Raw genomic sequence first — 21,960 nt, 5'->3', positions numbered from 1 at the left:
TTCTCAGCTCTCCAAGGACATAATTGCTCTATCTCACCACACACCCTGGGCTTCCCTCTCCTAAAGCATGGGGTCTGACTTAAGTCAAAAGACGGCAGGGCGTCCTTCCCAGGAGGAGCCTGAAGGCAGTGACACAGACCTCAAGGACTCCAGGTAACCAGATTTATCTTTTCATTACAGCTTGGCTAAGCTTGGCCACAACTTACTGTGTGTGTGGCTGGGACAGGGGGGAGGGGGAAGAAGTAAGAGAAGGGGGAGGGAAAAGGACTTAAGAGGACTGAGTGACTTAACCCAAGGTCATATTTATTATATAAACATGATATAATAAATTAGTAGCAGAGCTGACATTATGCTTTTCAGCTATAGGCTTTTTGTCTGTCAACAAACATTTTTTTAAGTACTCACTCTGTGCCTAGCACCGGGGCTACAAAGAAAGGCAAACACGTCCCTGCCCTCAAGAGGCTTAAATTCTAATGGGACGAAGCCAGGCAGCTGGGAAACACCTGAACTCAAGCCATCAGCTTCCTTGGGACTACAGACCCAGAGGACAAGGGCTCTTACCCACAACACAAATAACCTCCAAACTGCTTCATCTTATTCCTAGCTTTCTTCAAAAGGCCACCAGAAGATTAACTGGGCCTGATTACTTTGCATCCTCCCAAGGCTTGCTTTGATGCTAACTCTGTCTCCTTCTCCTCCTTCCTCCCTGGCCCCTGAACTTCATGTGCCCACTGGTGAAACTCCACGATGACTGTAGTCCATTAACTCTGAGAGAATGCGGCAGTCTTTTTTTGTGTGTTGGGGGGGTATGTTCTCTTCCATTTAGAGGGCTGCTGAGGATAGGTCCTACCCTGGTTTCTTCTCATTCTGTTCTGGACAGATAGGACAAGACAATTCTACTTCCCAAACACCTACCTAGGGCTCTCTACCCTCTTTCGTCTCTCAGATCCTTTTTGGCAACAGTTGGGTGAAGCCTATAGACCCCCTGATAACTTTGCACAGCCCTGCCTTACTTCAATCTAATTCACTTGCAAGTCATGGCATCACCTCCCTCATATCACGGTCCTCTTTGAGAATAAAATACAAACAGCAACAATAGACTCCTTTGTAGAATAGTGTTTTCAAAAGTGCAACATAAAAATGTATTGGATTATGAAGAAAACCAATTACATTGAAATACAGTTTACAAAAAAAAATTTTTTTTTTAAATTTATATACCTCAGGTTAAGGACTTTTGACCTAGACTACCCTTTCTCATCCTTTGCCTACTCCAACTCCCCTCCCTAATGCCTTCCATCTGATACCAGATGGTCTCTGCTCAGGGCCTCCTACCACAAAAGCTTACATTAATATGGTCGAGCCCAGCTTCGTCTCTTCCTTGGGAACAGCTGGAAACTACTAACACACTCTCTTCCTCTCCTCCCTGCCCCCTCCCCACCCCCCAAAATTCTACAGAGCATCCTGGGGAAAAGAAAGGTCAGGATTATGCTTTTAGCTGGGCCCTGACTTCCCCAGGGCTGGGCCCGGGCACCTCTGATTGGAGAGAAATACTAGCACATATTAGGCCAAAGAAAACAGTTACTGGGAGCTCTGTGCTCCACTCTGCTGGCCCTCAGGCCATTCGGAAGGGCAAAGGGGCTCCTGGATCTCCAGACAGAGGGAAGAATAAGTCCTCCTGCTCATCTCTTACCTTAGCAAAAGCTCATACAAGCAAGAAGTTACTTAGTCTGTCTACAGCTGGTTATCCTCACACTGGATGGAGGATAACCACCGATCCCCCCAAAATTACTCCATTCTCTAAAAGTTTATGAGCTAGGGCCATCATGAAGTTTCACCAGTGCAGACATGAAACTCAGGGGCCAGGGAGGGAGGAGGAGAAAGACGTGGACTTAACAACAAAGCAAGCCTCACAAGAATGCAAAGTGGTCAGGCCCAGTTAATCTTCTGGTGGCCTTCTGGAGGAAGAAAGGAATGAGGCTCTAGGCATGGCCTAACAGGAATTTAGAGGATTCAAACAGACTCTAGACTAGGGCCCCCTTCCCCCTCCCTCCACGGAGTCAGTGGAGAGATTTCAGGGATAAGAGGTAATATTTGTAAAGCACACATAGCAGACACTTAATAAATGCTTATTCCATTCATCCATCCATCCAGGGGTTCTGTGAACTTGAGGGGGGGGGGAAACTCATATCATTGTCTTAATCTAATTGGTTTCTTTTGTATCCAGTACATTTTATTTTATTCCTTTAAAAACATGATTCTGAAAAGGGGCCCATAGGCTTTACCCAACTTCCACTAAAGGGGTTCAGGACAAAGAGCTTAAGATGATAAAAGAAAACTGAATTTAGACCCTTACTTTCTGTGTAACCTTGGGCAAATCACGGGCCTCTTAATTCAGTTTCCTCACTTACAAAATTAGAAAGCTACTGGGAATCACCCATTGCTCAGAGAGTGTTTTGAGATCAGATATTTATAACATGCTCCAAATTCTTTTCAGATAATAGGGAAACTCAGAGTGACTTGACATTTACAGTATTTTTCTTATGAATTTCGTCTCAGCCACAAGCAAGCGGCTCAAGGTTTCATTTTTATTTCCCCATTTATGTGTCTGAAATGTGCTTTGGGATCTTAAGAGAAAAAGGAGAGCGCGTTAATTGACCCAACATCTATTTGTTGTCAATCATCTGGTAGGAATGAGTATGACAAGAGCCCTGAATGGCCAAGGGACCTCCGTGGCAGGCTTTTTCCTCTTTGATCCATCCATTCATCCATCCATCCATCCATCCATCCATTTATCCATTTATTTACTCAGCTACTTACTGAGCACAACTAATGTGCAAAATCCAACTTTAGGCAGTTAGAATACAAAGACCCTTTAAAGACTTGAAATTCTGCCACAGAGGTGGTCTTTCCTGATCCCCTTCTTCCTTATCTGTCCCATAATCCATTCCCTTATACCTTAATTTTAGGTTGACTAACCTGGGCAGCCAAAGGGGCTCATTGGTTTTTGTGCGGTGCACACGTTCCCTACCTCTAAGGGGGGCACCTTCAGTACCTTAATCCACTGTTTATTTCTCCCAAGACAGAAAAAGAGGAACTTTCCTCCTCTCCCTCCCCCCAATTAAGGATCTGAGAGAAGGGACAACACATTTTTTCTGGGAGGATTTCCAAACTCTCTTTACATAGTACTTTAACCATACAAACAAACCTCAAGGGTTCTTCCAGAACACTTAATCTCCTCCTGCTTCAGACCTGGTGAGTGAATGGTACCAAAACATAGAGGCTAGCTGCCCTTTGGCTTCTCACAGGCCATGTTCTCAAAGAAAGCTCCTCCTCTCAAACTGAGAGGCTGGCAGCCTTAGAGCAGGGCTTCTTAACCTAGGGGCTGGAAACTTGGTTTTAAAAAAAATGTTTTGATACCTATATTTCAATAGAATTAGCTTCTTTCTACTCCTGTGTGTTTTATTTCGTGCATTTAAAAACATGATTCTGAGAAGGGGGCCTTCCCCCCAACACTGCCGTAGGGGACCATAACCAGAAAACCACAAGGGAAGAAATCCTACTTTAGAGACCAGACTCCCTTGCCAAAAACCCATCTCATCGAATCATGGTATTTGGAGCTAGAATCACTCTTCCTCAGGTGTGGATTGCACACAGTAAGTACTTAATAAATGCTTTTTCATTCATTCCTTCGTTTTACAGGCAAGGAGGCTAAGACTCAGACAAGGGGAGTAAGATGGTCAAGGGGATAAGTAGTGAAGTCAGCATTCAGAGGTTCTTTCCATTTCACCAATGTTGACTCCCTCGGTCAGTCATGTTGACTCTGGGTGACCCCATTTGGGGTTTTCTTGGCAAAGATGCTGAAGCAGTTTGCCATTTCCTTTTCCAGCTCATTTTATAGATGAGGACACTGAGGGAAACATGGTTAAGTTACTTGCCCAGGGTCACACAGCTAATGAGTGTCTGAAGCCAGATTTAAACTCAGGAAGATGAGTTTTCCTAATTCCAAGCCCAGGGCTCTATCCAACTAGCTTCCCCGATTGATCTTTAGGCATCTTGGGAAGGGGTGAGAGTTGGTGCTCAGTTAACCATGCTATTCCCAGAATTCAACCCTTTCCTCTGGGAGATGTTTCTGGCATGGCCTTAAGGTAGATCATTAATAGTGGACAACCCAAAGGACTCCCAGGGAAAGAATAGTTCAACAGTCAATGCACCAGCTAAAGACCACTTCCCAAGAAAGGTTCTTTCTCCCTCATTCTGGTCCCCCTTCTTTCAAATACACAATAGCCCACTTTTATTCTTGCTCCCAACTGGGAATTTCTGTAGCCCCGATCATCTAAGCCAAGGGTGGGTGCATAACTTTATGTGTCATGGCCCTCTTCGACAAGTTTGGTAAAGCCTATGGACTGGACTAAGGGCTTTAAATAATCGAAGGGAATGCTCCATTTCAGTTAGACGTTAGTGAAAATGCAGATTTTTTTCTTTCCAAGTTCATGGACCCCCTGAAATTTATCCACAGATCCCTTGGGTTAAGAAACTGTGTCAATTCACTCTCTGTCTTCTTCCCCCCACAGGGATAGGCTGAGCTGTAGAAACAGCTCTAACACAAGGAATAAAATGGGCAGAGATTTCCCTTTATTTCACCATTTTGGCAGACTATCACAGAGAGTGGGCCAAAGCAAAGAGGACAAAGCTCTCTCCACTGCTCCACCCCTACCCCTAAGGAAAGGGTTGTCCATGAAAACCAAATGCAGACCCAGCCTGGGCAGGGCCCTGGGCCAGGGTGGGCAGCCTGGGAATTTTAGGCTTTCTGGTGCCATCCCAGAGCTGAGGTGGTTTACACAACATGTAGGAGATGCCCTCACTCACACTGGAAGCCTCTCTTTCCCCTTCTCAAGCCCCATATCAAATCCCAACGCAGAATTCTCTCTGGTGCTAAAGAAGGTTCTGGAACCAACGACTTTCCACCCTTCTCCCCGGGGACAAGCATCCTGGACATTTCCAAGATGCCAATGCATCTTGCTGAAGGAAGAAAGTAGCAAAGGGTAGAGGCCCTTAGCCTAAACCCACCAAGTTTGAAAGCCCCAAGGCCCTCTTCCACAAAGCAGACTCACCGGGCATGGATTTTTATCTCCCAACACTGACATCTCAGCTGGGCCCTGAAGTCTTGGCAAAAGGAGATAACAGGGCATGACCATCAGTGCCCACTGAGCTGCCGGGAGGGAGATCCGGAGGCCTCAGACAGTATCTCCCACATCCTTATCTCCCTGATTAAGGAAAAGGACCTAGATTCTGTCAAAGGGAGAGAGGAGGCCCAGGGCGGGGGTGGGGGGGGTGGGGGTGTAGGGGGGGAAGAACTGGCACAAATCTTGTGTGGAGGATTTAGTATGTGGAAATCAGACATGCAATCAGAGGCCACACCCCAGTGCCTCTAGGGAGGCAGCTAGTAACCCAGAGGCAAAGATAATAATGGCATTTTATGTAACACTTTACAAATATTATCTCATTTTATCCTTACAACAACCCAAGGAGTTGGGTATTATTATTATCCTCATGTTACAGATGAGAAAACTGAGGCAGACTGAGGTTAAGTGTCTTGCCCAGGGTCACACAGCTAGTAAATGTCTAAGGGCATTCAGACCCTGGCACTCTATCCACTGTATCACCTAGCTGCCTCCCTACGTAGCAGGCAGCCCAGTGATTACTCAATCATTATCTAGTAACTTGATTTTTATTTTCCTGTCCCCACCCTAGAAACTTGACTCTCCCCTCTTGCCCAGAGGGTTTACTTCTCTCTGCAAGATTCTGCCTGGAAAGAGATCTCTCTCAATATCCTCTGTAAGTCCAAATGTTCTCTTATACCCCGTTTCATCCCTCATAGTCTGGTAGTCCTCCATGAAGGCCCCCCCACCCCCTATCATTCAACCCTTGCCTCTCTCGCTTGGGGAGGAGCCAGGGAACCCATGGAGTCTGAGGCTCTTTCTGGCAATACCCAAACAGTTCTGCCCACACATCTTCCTCCTACCGGAACTCAGCCGTGGGGCCCTGAGCTAGACGAGGCAAAGCTCTGCCCTATCTTGACAGAAATCAGGCTACTGGGCCACTTCCTGAACACTTCCAAATCATGCTGTGTCTATTCGGTACTGTCCTCCTTCCCTGGTTCCCTTTTATGTGCTGTCTTCCCTCATTAGAATCAAAGAATGCGAGATCAGCAGCTGGAAGCAACTTTCAGAGGCTGTCCAGGGCAGCTCCTTCATTTTACAGATGAGGAAACGCAGGCCTAGCTTTTAGTGACTTACTTAAGGTCAGTAGGTCTTAGGCGGCATTTGAACTCAGGTTTTTCTGACTCCAAGCCTAGCCCTACTCTTAACCAGCTATCTACCATTAATTATTCTGTGCTTGTAAGCTCCTAGAGGGCAGAGGTCATTTCCCTTGCTAATCTGTGCATCCTTCCCTAGCACTTAGCACAGTGCCTGGCACAAAGTAAGTACATTCATTCATTCATTCATTCATTCATTCACCTGGGTTGAAATCTTGACTGTGCTTCTACTCACCGTGTGACACTAAAATTCTCTGGGCCTTAATTTTTGAATTATTTATAAAATAAGAAAAGTGAGACTCGTCCAGTCGTTTTCACTCATGTCTGACTTGTGGTGGCCCCATTTGGGGTTTTCTTGGTAAATATACCCGAGTAACTTCTCCAGCTCATTTGACAGATGTGGAAACTGAGGCAAACGGGGTTAAGTGACTTGCCCAGGGTCACATAACTAGGAAGTGTCTGAGGTCACATTTGAACTCAGGTCTTCCTGACACCAGGCCCAGGGGCTCTGTGCATGATGGCGTCCCCTAGTAGCCCCTGAAGTTAGACTGCTGGTTCCTTCCACCTCTCAGTTTGTGACCCAATGACTTTTCCTGCTGCTTTCTTTAGGCCCTGGCAAGAGGCAAGCAATTCTGGCCCCACAGTGGCAACTAATGTTGACTGTTCAGTTTGGAAGGCTGACCACTTCAGACTCCTCAGGCCCATATCACTTACAAGTCCTGGCCAGAGGTTGAGAAAAAAAAAAAGCAGTGGAAAGTGAAAACATGTATTCCTTGATTCTCTCAGGCACCCACCCCACACCTCGGCTGGTGGTCTGGGAATCACACAGTACAAGACCCAAAGAACATAGAACCTGGGTCACGATGTCAGCGACTAGGTCTCCCAAGCTTAAGTGCTCCCAAAGAGCAGTAGGGCCCGATGCCCAGCCTTGTCCAACCAAGGCCATGTCAGCGCCTTGCTTGAGGAGTGGGGAGCGAGGGGTCAGCTAGAGCGGCAGATGAGATCTCTGCTAAGAGGAGAGATTCCAACTCTGTCCCTAAGACACCTTAACAGCCCAGAGTGAGCCAGCCTCAATTACACAGGGTCTGTTATCTCCCGGTTCTAGTTATCCGAGAACTATCAGAGCCAAAACACCAGTAAGATAGCGTGGTAGGAAATTTCAGCTCTGCAGAACACTCTGACGTCAGGAATCATCCTGAGGCCTCTCTCCGTCAGCTCTGTCTCCTAGTTCCCCAGGGGAGTACATGTAGCAGACAGGGCCGTGGGCACCTGTACCTTGCCTGTCTCAGGTCCTGAAGTGAAACACACTCAGCATTTATTAGCATTGCCTACTTAGTGAGACAACCAGGGTTATCAGAGGGCCAGGGAGAAAAGATCTTTGTTTCAGGACTAGACAGACCCCAGTCATCAATCTTCCCCTAACTCCAACCCTGACACCAGTACTGCCTCTGCCTATTAGCTTCTCAGCCCAGGCCCTTTGGCCAAACCACCAATGGACCTTTAAGTCCAACAGAAACCCATGGGGCTCTATAGGACTTCTGATCTTCTACCATGGACTCCCGGGTACCTGGACAGGAGATGCCAGGGAGAAGACTCATCGCTATAGGCCCCAGAGCCCAAACTCTCAGGGTTTTGACCTGGCCCTGACAGATTGTCTAAGACTTCTGCTATACAGGTATAGGATTATGATGGAATACTATTGTGCTAAAAGAAGTGAAAAGGAGGATGTTTTCTAAAGAAAACCCATAAAGACTTATATGAACTGATGTAAAGTGAAATGAGTAGGACCAGGAGAATCTTTTACACAATGAAAGCAACATGATAAGGATGATTAACTGTTAAAGATGTAGCTAGGCAAGACAATGACCCAAGATAATTCCAAATGACCCATGCTGAAAAACACTATTCCTCTCCAGAGAGAAAACTGATGAACTCTGTGCGCAGACTGAAGCACGCTTTTCCAAAACTTTCTTTATTTTGTTTGCATTTTCTTTTGTAACATAGCTAACAAGCAAATGTGTTTTGTGCGACTTTACATGTATAATTAACATCAAATTTCTTGCCTTCTCAAGGAGGGAGGAGAAATGGGAAGAAGGGAGAGAACTTGGAATTCAAAATTTTGAAAAATGATTGTTAAAAAATTTTTACATGTAATTGGGAAATATTTAATGAAATAAATAAAAAAAATTTTTAAGACTTCTTTAATGAAGTAAATGAAAAAATTTTTAAAAAGACTTCTGCCACACAAAGGCCCAATGCTTTAACCCTTTTTTCACCTTCCCCTGCATCCTGCTTAGTCATCTCTCTAGCTGAAGCCCAAAATGGTTATTGGACTGTCTTGATCGCTCCTGGGGCAGTGACTCCAGAAGATTCTGTTTTCTCAAATTAATACCTGATTACTGAACACCCTGGAATCTTGGTACATCCCACACCAGGATGCACCTGTTTCTCTTGCTCTGCCCAAATCCCAGGAGGTTTCAGAAGCAAGAAAGAATTGCAGAAGGCAGCTTGTTAGCAGCTTGAGAATTGAGTTTGGCTAAATAAACTCCAGGGCACTAACTAATAGCCTACGGTTGCACCACTCAAAAAGGACAACTAAATTTGGGAGAAGCCAGAAGCTCTGGAAGACTTACATGAACTGGTGATCTAGAGTAAAGTCAACAGAACCAAGAACACCATATAGACAACATAGAACACAATATACAACAGTGTAAATGGAAAGAAGAACAAAACAAAACAACAAATCGGAGCCTGGGCTGTTAGAATGACCGAGTAGGCCCCAGGAAGAACTGAGAAAATCCGCCTTCCCTCCCTTCTTTGATGGGGTAGCAGATGGGTGTGGAATCTCGCATCTATTATTTTCTGTCAGATGGCTGAATGCCTTGGGTGGTGGTTTTTTTTTCCTTTTTTATTTCTTTGTTGCAAGGGATAGTGCACTGGTTGATAGGAGAAGAGGAGGAGGAATCTATCTGGAAATGAAGACTATTTAAGGACTAAAGATAAGGATATATAATTTTTCCAGAAAGCATATTGGGGGTGGAGAAGACACAGAAAAACCTGGACGTTTTCAAAGAAGAGAACTCCGTCCTTCTGGGCCCAGTTTCTAGTTTGGCTTCTCACCTTGCTTTGGCAACTCTCCACCCCCACCTACCCACCGCTCCAAGGTATGCCAAGCTCTCTTCCTCCGGTTTGCAGAGGGGGAAAGTCACAGCTGTCTCCTTTTGCGAAGACTTGGGAAAGCTCGATGGCAGATTTCAGAACCGTGCAAAAAGATGGAGAGGAAAGTCAAGGATGAAAAGCAGATGCCCAGTTGTCTGGTGTGATAGAGGATGGGGCAAAGTGATGATTCTGACTTGGGATCACACTGTCAAAAGAAGGCAGGAATTATCAGGGCAGTCCATCACCAAGGTGGTCAGGCTTCTTTGAGAAGAGGGACCTTTCTTTCCACCAAACTTTGGCTATCAGCTGTGCAAGGAGACTCAGCCTAAGACACAGTGGAGAGGGAGGGGCCCCCCTTCTCAGCTGAGTCCAAGGAGGGTGGCAGCCAGGATAGGCTGCTTAGACCTAATGTCCCAAACTTAAAGAGGAAAAGACCTGCTGGGGAGGACTAGCAGCTGAAAGGGCAGCTTTATGAAGTCAGAGGCCACAGCCACTGATCTTGTCTGGAGGACAAGCCAGCAGAAAGACACCAGTCGCCACACCTGCCAACAAGGAGCTCGGAAAGGCATGAGGGGAGGGGAAAGAGAAAAGGTCAAAGCTCAAGGAAAACTCTGACCCAAATTCTGAAAAGGGATGGGGGAGGGGGGAAGAAGCATCTTCCTGAATGTCCCTTCTTTTTGTCCGTCAAAACACTGAAGTTCCTCATGAGAGAAGATTGTCCAGATCTGAACACTATTTCTCTTCCCCCGCCCCAGAAAACTAGAGTCTGTAGTACAGTTATGTGCTCCAAAGCCCAGAGCACAGCCAAGCTTGCGCTCCAGCCTTCTTCTGGCCCCAGCAGCTGCATGGGCCGTTGCCTTCTGGGAGGTGGGGTCTCCTACGTGTTTTCTGAAATCTGGCTAGCCCTTCTGAAATGTGAAAACTCTTGGCTCCAAAAGACCAAGCCAGATGTTTTCATTCCCTAAAGGTTATAGACTCAGGAATTGGGGAGGAAAGTCAGGCTGCACAGAAACAGAGACCTTGACTTCCACAAGCCAGACTTCACCCACTGCCTAGGGCCCCAGGTTTACAGCAGCTTCCTCCCAGCTAGCCCAAAGGGGTAGAGGACAGATGTGCCAGCTAGGAGCCAAGGGGGCAGGCGGAGGGGGTGGTCTGGGAAGCAGCTCAGCCCCAGGCCTGGAATCAATCAGTGAATAAACAGCTGTAGGGGCCTGACACCTATGCCCCGGCTACAGAGACAGAAATGAGAAGCCCAGGTGGGTGGAGGCTACTTTGTATCAAGAGAGGCAAGGATGATTATATAAAATATAACCCGAACAGGTCCAAGGTAATTTTGGAGGGGGGATGCTGGCATCCATGCAGAACAGGAGAGGCTACTTACAGGACGTAGGGTTGGAGCGGAGCTTTGAAAGAAACCAGAGATCCTTAGAAGCAAAGGGAAGGAGGGCATGCCCTCCTCAGCTGGGGGACCAGCCAGTGCAAAAGTGTGGAGCTGGGAGACAGAGGAACTCCAAAGACGGCTGAAAAGGGATGTTAAGCTATGTTACCGAGCTTGTGTGTGATTCTAGAGGTGACAGGGAACCACTGGGACACTGAGGGTGGGGCATGACGGCTCAAGCCAAGCTTTGGAAGGGACTGTCATATGGAAGGGAGATTCCTTTTGGCTGTTTGGCCCCACAACAGCCAGGAATGAGGGATGGAAGCAGTAAAAAGGTGCATTTCAGCTGGATGCCAAGAAAACCTTCATAACAACGAGAGCAGAATGGGCTGCTGCAGAGCTGGAGGAGTCCCTTGCCCTCACTGGGGGTTTTCAAGTAGGTGTTAGACGACCCCTCATTGGCTATGTTGTTTGTAGTAGGGATTCCTTATGCTTTTGGGGCATGAATTGGATTCAACCGAAGAGGCCCAACTCTGGCATTCTGTGGCTGCTTCCTCTGATCAGACCCAGAGAAATCAAGAAGGGGCAGAGGAAATCCAAAGGAAGCCAAAGCGTGGAAGGTCAGTCAGCCTGTCAGCTGGAAGCATGAAAACTCTTTACCTCCTCTCACTGAAGCAGGGATTCTTAACCTCTGGATCACATTTCCCGGTAGTGGCATGATGAAGCCCGTGGACCCCTTCTTGGAATGTGTTTTTAAAAAATGCTATATTTCAGTCAGAAATTTTCAGCGAAAATAAGAATATATATATTTTTTCTCATCATAGTTCAGAGAGTCCTTGGAAATCTACGGACAGCTTGAGGGTCTGTGGACCCCAGGGTAAGACCCTTGCTCTACACAGAGGCACAATATAAGCAGAAGGCTTCCCAATCCAGGAGGATTCTCCCTTTCCTCTTTTTTTTTTTAAATTTTATTAATTTATTTTGATTTATCAACAATCACTTCCATATGCTTTTGAGTTTAAAATTTTTCTCCCCCTTCCTCCCCCCCCCACCCTCCCCAAGACTGTGCACAATCTGATATAGGCTTTACATTTACATTCCTATTAAACATATTTTCACATTAGTGAAGTTGTAAGTAAAAATTAAAACCAATAGGAGGAACCATCAGAAAAAGGAAACAAAACTCAACAGAAGAGAAAAAATGATAGCAATTCAACTTCCATAGTTCTTTCTTTGGATGTGGATAGCCTTTTCCATCACGAGGCCTCTGGAGATATCTTAGATCCTTGTAATGCTGAGAATGGTTAAGGTTATCAATATTAGTCATTGCACAACGTGGCTATTATTGTGTACAAATTTCTCTTGCTTCTGCTCACTTCACTCAGCATCAGACCATACAAGTCTTTCCAGGTTTTTCAAAAGTCAGCCTGTTCATCATTTCTTATAGCACCATAGTATTCCATTACATTTATATATCACAACTTGCTCAGCCATTCCCCAATTGATGGGCATCCTCTCCATTTCCAATTCTTTGCCGCCACAAAAAGAGCTGCTATGAATGTTTTTGTACATGTGGGTCCTTTTCCCATTTGTTTGATCTCTTTGGGATATAGCCCTAGAAGTGCTATTGCTGGATCAAAGGGTATGCACATTTTTATAGCCCTTTGGGCATAGTTACAAATTGTTCTCCGAAATGGTTGCCAGGAGGATTCTAAGACCACATCCTTACACCACACCCAGGTCAAAAGAGGAGCCCAGAGCACAGGACAACCCAGTGCAGGTAAGAAATAAAACACAAACACCCCCGGTCCAGAGGACAAATATCTGTTATGTCTGAGGTGGGAAGGACAGTGGAATAGGGAGCTGAAGGCAACTAACACTATCTAGGGAACAGAGACGTTCTCCTCCTCCTTCTCCCTAAGGGGAGCCAGGCTAGGGGAAGGCCCAACAATCTGGCCTCAGCTGCCCTGCTGCTCCCCTCCATTGACCAGCCCAACAGGGTTAACCATGGTGGTGGCTGCCAAAGTAATTGGCTGTCCTTGCCAAGGCAATTGGCCTTCCTGTACAGGTCATGGCAATAATGACCGCCATTTATAAACACAGAGGAGCCAGTCATGGTAGAGCTCCTTGAGGTCACAGAAACTAGAGCCCCGATGTCCTATCGTTTAGTTGGCTTGGACTAAGGCCAACTTGGATCATATCTCTGGGTCTCTTTGTACTTTGACATTCAAGGGTGGTTCTTCCTTGACTGAGGTGAGGTCCTTATTGTTGTTCAGCAGGGTCTGACTCTTAATGACACCGTTTGGGTTTGGGGTTTTCTTAGTAGAGATACTGGAGTGGTTTGCCATTTCCTTCTCCAGCTCATTTTACAGATGAGGAAACTGAGGTAAACAGGGTTTGGTGACTTGCCCAGAGTCTCATAGCTATTAAATGTCTGAGGCCAAATTTGAACTCAGGAAGATGAGGCTTCCTGACCTCAGGCCTGGCACTCTATCCACCATACCACCTAGCTGCCCAAACTGAGGTCTTTACAAAGCGGAAAACCAGCAGAGGAAATAAAGCTGTCTACACTGACAACCACTGTCTTAGAGTTTCCAGCTATTTCCATAGGATTCTATGATCTCAACAACTCTCCTGTGCCTAGCTGTAGGGCCAAAAGGATGTCTCAACCAGGCAGACTTTCCCAAGAGACTGGGTGAGGAGCAGCCCAGGCACCCAGAGGTTAAATAGGTCATCCCCATGCATGCAGGACACACTAAGGCTTAGTAGAGAGAAGCCAAGAAACCAGAGTCCATCAGGGCACATTCTTCTCCCAACTGGGAGGCCAACAAAGCTTGTCTTTAGGGTGTCCACCTGCTCCCTTTCAGATTTCCTTTCCTTCCCTAAGCCTAAAGGCTCAGGGCTGTGTTGATGCCTGTCTAAGCAGAAAGCATCAGATAAACTGATTCATACTGAAGTGTTAAAGATTTAATGTGTAACAAGCAATGAGTGAGAAATGCTATGAATCAGCTATAATTGTAAAGTGACTGTGACAATGATTGTATCATTCAGTGAAAAGGTGATTCCTCTTGTGTCTAGGATTGTTATGAAGGAAGAGAAATGGGTAAGACCAGTGAGACTGAACACACCTAATGCATCCAATTGGAAGGGTTTAAATTACTGGAGTCTGGGAGTCAGCAGATGGGCAGGCCCAAATGGCCATTGGCAACTGTGTGAGCATAGGAACAGGGGAAGTCACTGAAGGAAGTTAAAGAAATGTTTAAAATCTGTTGCCTGAAGAAATAGGAGCATCTATCCAAGTAAGGAGGCCCCAGACGTCCTTCAAGGTTGGTGCCCCGCATCCCTGGCTGAAAGCCCACCTCCTGCTCCCTCTGGCAATGATCTGTGAGGACTGCCCACACTGGTACTACCTGCTGGACCCCCCCCCCCTTTCACCAAGGACGGGCCACCCTGAAGGACTGGTAAATAGGAGTAGGTGTGTATATGAGTTAGGATAAATGAGGCAAAGGGGTAAGGAAATCTTGGAGAATCAAAAGGCTTCTGGAATTTGCCCCTAGATGTGCCCCCTAAGGGTCTGAATGTACCAAAAATACAAACTGATCATTAGCATGTATGTTGCCCTTCTCATGGAGAAGGAGAAAGTCACTGAAGACAAGGCAGACTTTTGAGAAAGGGGAGGAGGGAGCATTTTCTCAGGAAGGCAAGTTGAAAGGTCATCTGCATTTTAGAACCTAGGATGCCTGGAGTAGGCAACACTTAGCTCTCAAAGGAGGGAGTTTCTAAAAGTCGGGGGGCTGAGGGGGAAGGATATTGGGGTACGGGGCCCTTCAGAGCATCCTTCAGATTACACAAGACAGACTTCCCTGGACCTCAGCCCACTGCCCAGTCAGCGTTCCCTAAGAAATCAGAATCCTTTCTAGAGCAGGTTAGTGTTTATAACAACCTTGTGAGGTAGACAGTACAGGCAACATTGTCTCCATTTTATAGGTAACTGAGGCATAGAGTGGAAAAGTGACTTGCTACACAGCTAGTTAAATGTCAGAGCTTGAATTTACACTCAGGAAACAGTGAGTGGTAGAGTTGAAAGGGCACTGGAGAAGGTAGGAAGGAAGGAAAGAAGAAAGGAAGGAAAGAAGGAAAAAGAAGGGAGGGATGGAGGGAGGAAGGAAAAAGGAAGGAGGGAGAGATGGAAGGAGGGAAGAAGGAAAAGGAAGGAAGAAAGGACAAAGAGAAACATAAAGGGAGGGATGGAAGAAGGGGTGGGAGGGAGGAAAAAGGAAGTAAAAAATGAAGTAAGAAGGGAGGAAGGAAGGCAGGCAGGCTCTGGACCTGATGTGGTAGATAGAACATCAGATTGGAGTCAGGAAGACCTTAGTTCAAATCCTACCTCGCAGACTTACTAGCTGTGTGACTCTGGCCTTCTCAAGCCTCGATTTCCTCATCTGTAAAGTGGGAATAATAATAGCACCTACCTCTCACAGGCAGTTAGGTGGTGCAGTGGCCAGAGTCCTGGGCCTGGAGTCAGGAGAACCTGAGTTCAAATCCAGCCTCAGATACTTCCTCGTTGTATAACTTTGGGCAAGTCACTTAACCTTATTTACCTCAGTTTCCTCATCTATAATAAGAGCTAGAGAAGGAAATGGCAAAGCACTCCAGTATCTTTGCCAAGAAAACCCCACATGGGGTCAACAAAGAGTCAGACATCACTGAAAAACAAAAAATTTCTTATAGGATGTTCAGAGGATCAAATGAGATAAATATATGTAAAGCAATTTGGAAACCTTCAAGTGCTAAATAAATGCTAGGCAGGATCAATTAAATTGTCATCATCACTTTGCTTCCATGGAACCTCTCTCCAGGAATCTTAACACACATTAAAGACCTAACACGTTTATTGCAGGAAACGAGCAAGCATACATATTTGCCAGGCACCTACCAAGTGTTTGGCCCTCTTGTTAGATCCTGGGAGATACAGTGATGGTAGAAGAAATGGCCCTGGATTATGAAGCCCAAGAACAGGAGATTAGACTTGACTGGTGAGACAATAGCCAACCACTATTCCTAAACAGGGAAGTGATGGGGTATTGGTGATGTTTTGGGAATATCTGTCTGAATGGTTATGCAGATAAGTGATGGAAGGCCAGAGAGGCTGACACTTGTCCCTACTTTGGAAGTAAGGTGGTAGCAGAGAGAAAATGGCCTTTATAGCCAGTCAGCACTCATGGAAAGATCAGAAAGTCTGACTCTCCTGACTTCCTAGGCCAAGGTCCCTTTGGGTATCCTTAGAGCTAAGCTTACACCCTTATGTATACTCATTGATGGGAAGACAGTTCAACTAGCTTTATGCATTCATCCTCTCCTCTTAAGGGGAAATACCGTCTGGATCGCACAGCCCTGAGAAGCTACTATGGCAGTCTTCTTGTCAGGGAAGCCCACCAAGCCTGGCACCTCTATTCCTTGAAGAGCAGCAGTAATAGACAGTAATAGGGTGGCCTGGAGGGAGGCAGGAGGCTTGTCTGTTTTCTTTTTCAGTGGCCACTGGCATAGGGTGGCTCAGGGCCAGACTATCTTTAGCAGAGGGGAGTTGGAGAAGCTGACCAATGAATGTTGAAGCCTGAGGAATCTAGTACACCCACCTCCATCTAGAGTTGGCGTAAATCCCCAAGTCAGGTTTGGTACCAGCCTACTCCTGTTAGGCTAGACCCCTCCCTGGGCACAGACCTCCTCCCAGGACACCTTGCCACAAATGAAGGAAGGTTGGTGGTGGGCAAGTCTCAGGAAAGGACTTCCATATTTCACAAGAAAAACTGAGTTCAGGAAGGAAAGGCGAGTGTAGCTTTCTAACAGATTGTCAGTATCTGTGACGCCCTGGGAGAGAAAACAGCTGTTTGGAGCACAAAACTCAAGGAATTTATCTTTTCCCTCTTATCAGGCTGACCCTTGGCATCCTCACAGACAGCAGAGAACAAAGACAAGCATTAGACCTGCCCTCCATGCACATTTCCTGCAGACACAGCTCCAGCCGACAGCCAGCAGGAGACAGGGCAGGAAGTGCAGATGCCTTCCTCCGGAGACCTCAGGGGGCATGTCTCCAGAGACCGCCTGCCTTATCCCTCCCTCCTGAAGAAGGCCTTCTGAGCCTGCAGCAGCCTTCTTCCTTTCTCCAGCTATCCACCTTTCCGTGGGCCTCCCCACCACTGTTGTTGTGGAGTCGCTTCAGTTGTGTCTGACTCCATTTAGGGTTTTCTTGGCAGAGATACCAGAGTGGTTTACCATTTCCTTCTCCAACTCATTTGACAGATGAGGAAACTGAGGCAAACAGGGTGAAGGGATTTGCTCAGGGTCACCAGCTAGTAAGTGTCTGAGGCCAGATCTGAACTCAGGTCTTCCTGACTCCAAATGCCAGCATGCTAGCTGCCCTAGTTCCCCACTCCACCCTTTTTCCCCATTCTCAAAAGCCTTCTCCTCCATGAAGTTTTCTCTGAACATTCTAGGACAGGGGTTCTTTATCTGAGTTCCTTAAACGTTTTTTTTCATAAACTTATTTTTAAAAAACCATTTTAATAACTGTATTTTAATATATTTGGTTCCCTCTGTTATCCTACATATCTTATTTCATGCACTTAAAAGCACAATTCTGAGAAGGCTTCACCAGATTGTCACTAAAGAGGGTCATGACCCAGAAAAGGTTAAGAACCCCTGGTCTAAGTGCTCTCTCTCTCTTTCTCTGACAAACCTCTATGACACCTATCTTGTAATCTTCAAAAATGAAAGGATTACGAAGTTTTGGAGGTAAGCTTTTGCTTTATATTTCTTTCCACCTCTTACAGTAACGCTTGATCATCTGTTAAGTACCTACTACAGGTGCTAGATGCTGGGAATACAAAAACAGAAATGAAACAGTCCTTACCCTCAGGGAGCTTATATTCTATCATGTACACACACAATATATGCATGTGTAATGGGAGCAAAATAAATAGGAGGATTAGGCGAGGAGATGAAAGGAGGGGGAAACACCAAGCCGCCAGAGGGTTGGCAAAGATTCCAAAGAAGGAGTGGCTTCCTGAGCCGAGTTCTAATTTTTTATTTTCATTATTTTAGGCAGTTGGGGTTAAGTGACTTGCCCAAGGTCACACAGCTAGTAAGTTAAGTGTTTTGTTTGAGGCTGGATTTGAACTCAGGTCCTCCTGACTTCAGGGCCAGTGCTGTCTACACTGCGCCACCTAACCACCCCTCCGAGCCGAGTTCTAAAGGGAGCTACGTGACATCAGCGATGGATTGTTCACAAAGGGCTTTTACGTCCTCTTTTGTGCTTGGGCTTCAGAGGTCTGATCATTCCCATTATCACATGAAGAGCATGAAGCCCAGAGGTGAAGTGCTTGGTGGGTGGTTACACCGCCAGGAAATAGTCAGTCATCTTTCCACTCTAGCAAGATGCTTCCAGGACTCCAGGCAGAGCGAGGAAATTCAGGACAGCATTGGTTAATTCTGGAAGGAGAGTTCCAGGCAGTGTAGGATTCTAGGGCTTGCTGAAAGCAGCTGCTAAGAAAGCAGGTCAGGCAGGGTGGAAAAACCATCCCAATGACTGTTGATACCAATAATACAGACGCTCTAGGAAAATAGTCCTATCACCAGTGGCCCTGATTTCCTTATCCAAGGACATTTAATAAAAAACAGCAAAAATGAAATAGGCAGAGGGGGAAAGGTCAAGATCAGCAAATGCTCGCTCAGTTCTCTGTTCCCCTGCCCTGAATCTCTCTGCTTGTCTGAGGGCCCACTATTATTTCGAGTGGGATTCCATTTTTTAGCTTGCAAGTTTGCTTGGTTTTTTGTTTTAATTGTTGTTGTTTTGTTCATTTGCTTTTGCTTTTTTGGCGAGGCGATCAGGGTTAAGTGACTTGACCAGGGTCACACAGCTAGTAAATGTCAAGTGTCTGAGGCCAGATTTGAAAGTTTGCGAACCACTTAAGAGAACCTGTCAAAATCTATACTGTACTTAGACTCTACTTATATACTTTTTTTTTAACTGTATACTGTACTTACACTTTTTTAGACCTAAAAGTCTCTAGGGCATGCTGGAAGCATTCTGAAGACACCACTGTTTCCCAAGGACCTAGAGGCATTAAAGGCAGGATGGAGAAATTGAGGCCCAGCAGGCTTATAGTAAATAAGTCTTGATTATGATATCTTCCTTATTAGTGAGGACTGAGAGTTCACATTCACATCTTTAACCATTCCCCGTTTTCTACTAAAACTAATGGAGCTACATTTTCTGGCAAGAGAGAGGGTGACAGAAAAGGGTCCCAGGCTGTAGAAGTACCCCTTCCTCACCTGTAAAGTGAGAGGAGGGGGACCAGATGGTGTCTAAGGACTCTTCTAGCTGCAGATTATGCTAACTTCCATGATTTTTCCCTCCGAGAGCTCCATTTTCTGGACATTATTTCGCAAATGGGCTGCCCCTCAAATGCCTTTTGGAAGACTCCAATAGCTCAAGGCTCAGGACCTCCCTCTCTGTTTGGCCTCCCAGCTCGGGGCTTTAGACCAGGTTGATTCTCCAAACAAAGCACGCCCACCAACTGTCTCACCATAGCGGGGAGTTGTGCAAACTTGGGTCCAACAGGAAGTGCTAAGATTGGATGCTTGAGTCAGAAAAATAGCTCACCAAAAATACCACAAGGTTGGAAATGAAAAAAATGGATTTCCCCATAGAGATCCCATAGAAGATGCTACCCAAACTTTTGTTTTAACCTTCTGTCATTGTGTTTTCCGAACTTGGAAGAAATTTCTTAATCAAACAATGATGACGCTGGCCAGAAACTCCCGAGTTTTCTGTGGCCGCCACAGATGAGCACAGAAACAGAAAGCAGATCTACTGTCTCCTGATCACCTCCCACCATGATGGTATACAGGCTGTGGGAGACCAGGCAATTGAGTAGTGAACTGTCTTCTTCCCAGCAGGGAATGACAGTGACCTGAAACTTTCTAGTGGCCTGGGATCCTGGGTCTTTGATGTTGGGGGGGGGCGGGGCGGAGATGGACCAGAGCTGGTAAACACTTCCCTAGCCCCATTTAAGGCATTAAAGAACTCAAGAGATTTGGGAATGTGGGGTAGTAGAGGAGAGTCTCAAAAGAGGCCGGGGCTTCTTGCCCCCTCCCCTGGCCTTGCCTGCCCATCCCTGACTCTGCTCTACCTTTCCAGCTGAAGTGCCCAGCACAAACACCCAGGATGCCTCAGCCTTTCCCCAGCTCCCCCTTCGACTACTTTAAAGAGCCCCTTTTGGTGTGTGAAGAAGGGTGGGGGTGACAATCAGGCTATAGGCTAAGGGAGAGTGATAGGTAAGGACAAGAGGGATTCTGCCCTGTCTGGTACTGAACTGCCAGAAAAAGATGTGGAACTTGGGGAGGAGACAAGTGACTAACCAGAAAGAGAGGCAGGCAGGCAGAGCAAGGAAATTAGGAGTCTGACCTTAGACCATCAGCAGTTTATTAAGTGTCCCCCTCCACAAAAGACACACAAAAACACCCACACCCACACCACACATATGCACTCCAGCGACTGTCTCTACCTACTTCTCACAATCCACTTTCTATTCCTGTTTCTCTACATCCCACCCCCCCAAACAAAAAAATACCCCCTGTAGTCACCCAAAATAAATAACTTGTTGATTTTTCCTCACTGAAGCAGGTCCCTCAGGACCAATTAGCTATTTACTTTTTGGCCCCCAGAGAAAGCCACAGGGCAGGCCTGTGGGAAGCTATTAGTTCGGGTTCTGGCTGTGTTCTCGACACCTGAGTGTCTCCAACCACAGGCGGGTGGACTGGATGATTTAGAAGATACCCTATCTAGAGCCACAGGTGAGCACCCCACTGTCATACCTTTTCCACTAATCCCAGCGCAGGGAGTGATCCCCCCCTCCAAAGCACCATCATCTCACCCCCACTGCTCCTTCTCAGAGTGAGGATGTAGGGCTCATCCTCAGGAATGCTGGGGATTTGCTGCCAAGAGAATATGTGCTGTGGGTGGGGCATTAGAAAAAAAATCTTTGTATTATGAGTCGGAGACTTGGAATCCTCCCTTCCCCATATGTGTATGTGTGTGTGTTTGTCTCTCTCCTCCTGTTCCCCACCTCTCCCTCCCTCCCTCCCTCTCTCTCTCTCTCTCTCTCTCTCTCTCTCTCTCTCTCTCACACACACACACACACACACACACACACACACACACACACATTCTCTCTCTCTCTCTCTCTCTCTCTCTCTCTCTCTCTCTCTCTCTTTCTCTCTTCTCTCTCTCTCTCTCTCTCTGAGACTCAGTCACTTCACTAGTAAAACAAGGGTAATTATACTTTACTTTTCTGAAGCCAGAAACATGTGCTAGATAATCTCTTACAGTCCCTTCCATCTAAGGCAACATTTGGCCATCCTGGCTTTGAGCCTAGGCACTCCTCAGGATGATAACCTGTTTTTGTTTTTGCTTTTTGGGGGGGTGGGGGGTCTGACCTCATCTCTCTGAAGACAATTCATATTCCTGTCTTTTTCTTTTTCAGGGTGCACCTTGTCACAAGTGGATCTGGGAATGGTGGGGGAAGAGGAGGAAGGAAGGAGAATGCAAAACTGAAAAGCAAATTGAATTTTTTTTAAAAAAAAGAAAAAGCAGAGAATCTGGAGCACATGAGGGACCTTGATACATGTCTCCTCAGTCCCAAAGCCAGTTGGAAAACTGTGTGGCCCCAAAGCCTGCCTATCTCCCTTGGGCTCAGTAAAAGAAATTTGTGCCAGTAATATCAAAGTTCTACTGATAAAATTATAATTATGCATACTTATAACTGTACATAACATGTTATTAATAAGCAACAAGAAACATAATGGAATTACTTATTAGTGAATAGAATGAAATTGGATGAAAACCCGATTTCCCTCAGATAGCCAGTGAGCCCAGTTTGTTTTGTCCAAGAGCCAACCACCTTTCATTATCAGTAAATAGTCCACAATAAATAAACAGGGCCCTGAAACTCCCCCAGGGAACTGGACAAGTCCATTTGGATCACAAGGGTTGCGTGTGTGCGTCTGTGTCTGTGTGTGTCTTCAGAAAACTAAATTTTAGGAGAAG

The 21,960-nt window shown here is 46.2% G+C and overlaps 1 protein-coding gene and 1 long non-coding RNA gene across 6 annotated transcripts in view; one reads left to right on the top strand and one right to left on the bottom strand.

Annotated features, from left to right (window-relative positions):
• ST3GAL2 (ST3 beta-galactoside alpha-2,3-sialyltransferase 2) overlaps window positions 1–21,960 on the bottom strand; it is a 55,723-nt gene that overhangs the window by 29,128 nt on the left and 4,635 nt on the right. The window contains exon 1 of one of the 2 annotated variants that reach the window (XM_020963611.2): window positions 5,112–5,136. The exons of the other annotated variant lie outside the window; for it this stretch is intronic. The gene's annotated coding sequence lies outside the window, so the exon portion shown is untranslated. Of the gene's footprint in view, window positions 1–5,111; window positions 5,137–21,960 lie in introns of those variants that run through there. 2 annotated transcript variants of the gene reach the window in all.
• LOC144455763 (uncharacterized) lies at window positions 64–21,894 on the top strand. 4 transcript variants are annotated; one of them, XR_013484502.1, is made up of 4 exons: window positions 65–153; window positions 5,752–5,835; window positions 16,786–20,708; window positions 21,398–21,894. It is a non-coding gene; the product is annotated as an uncharacterized LOC144455763 (long non-coding RNA). The 4 variants fall into 4 exon arrangements; XR_013484503.1 differs by lacking the exon at window positions 5,752–5,835 and having other exon boundaries at window positions 64–153; XR_013484504.1 differs by lacking the exons at window positions 65–153; window positions 5,752–5,835 and adding an exon at window positions 15,099–15,889.

This window comes from Phascolarctos cinereus, unplaced genomic scaffold, assembly GCF_003287225.1.
Source record: "Phascolarctos cinereus isolate Bilbo 61053 unplaced genomic scaffold, phaCin_HiC Scaffold_2;HRSCAF=192, whole genome shotgun sequence".
NCBI classification, from domain to species: Eukaryota; Metazoa; Chordata; class Mammalia; order Diprotodontia; family Phascolarctidae; genus Phascolarctos; species Phascolarctos cinereus.
This window is presented reverse-complemented; position numbering and strand designations above follow the sequence as displayed.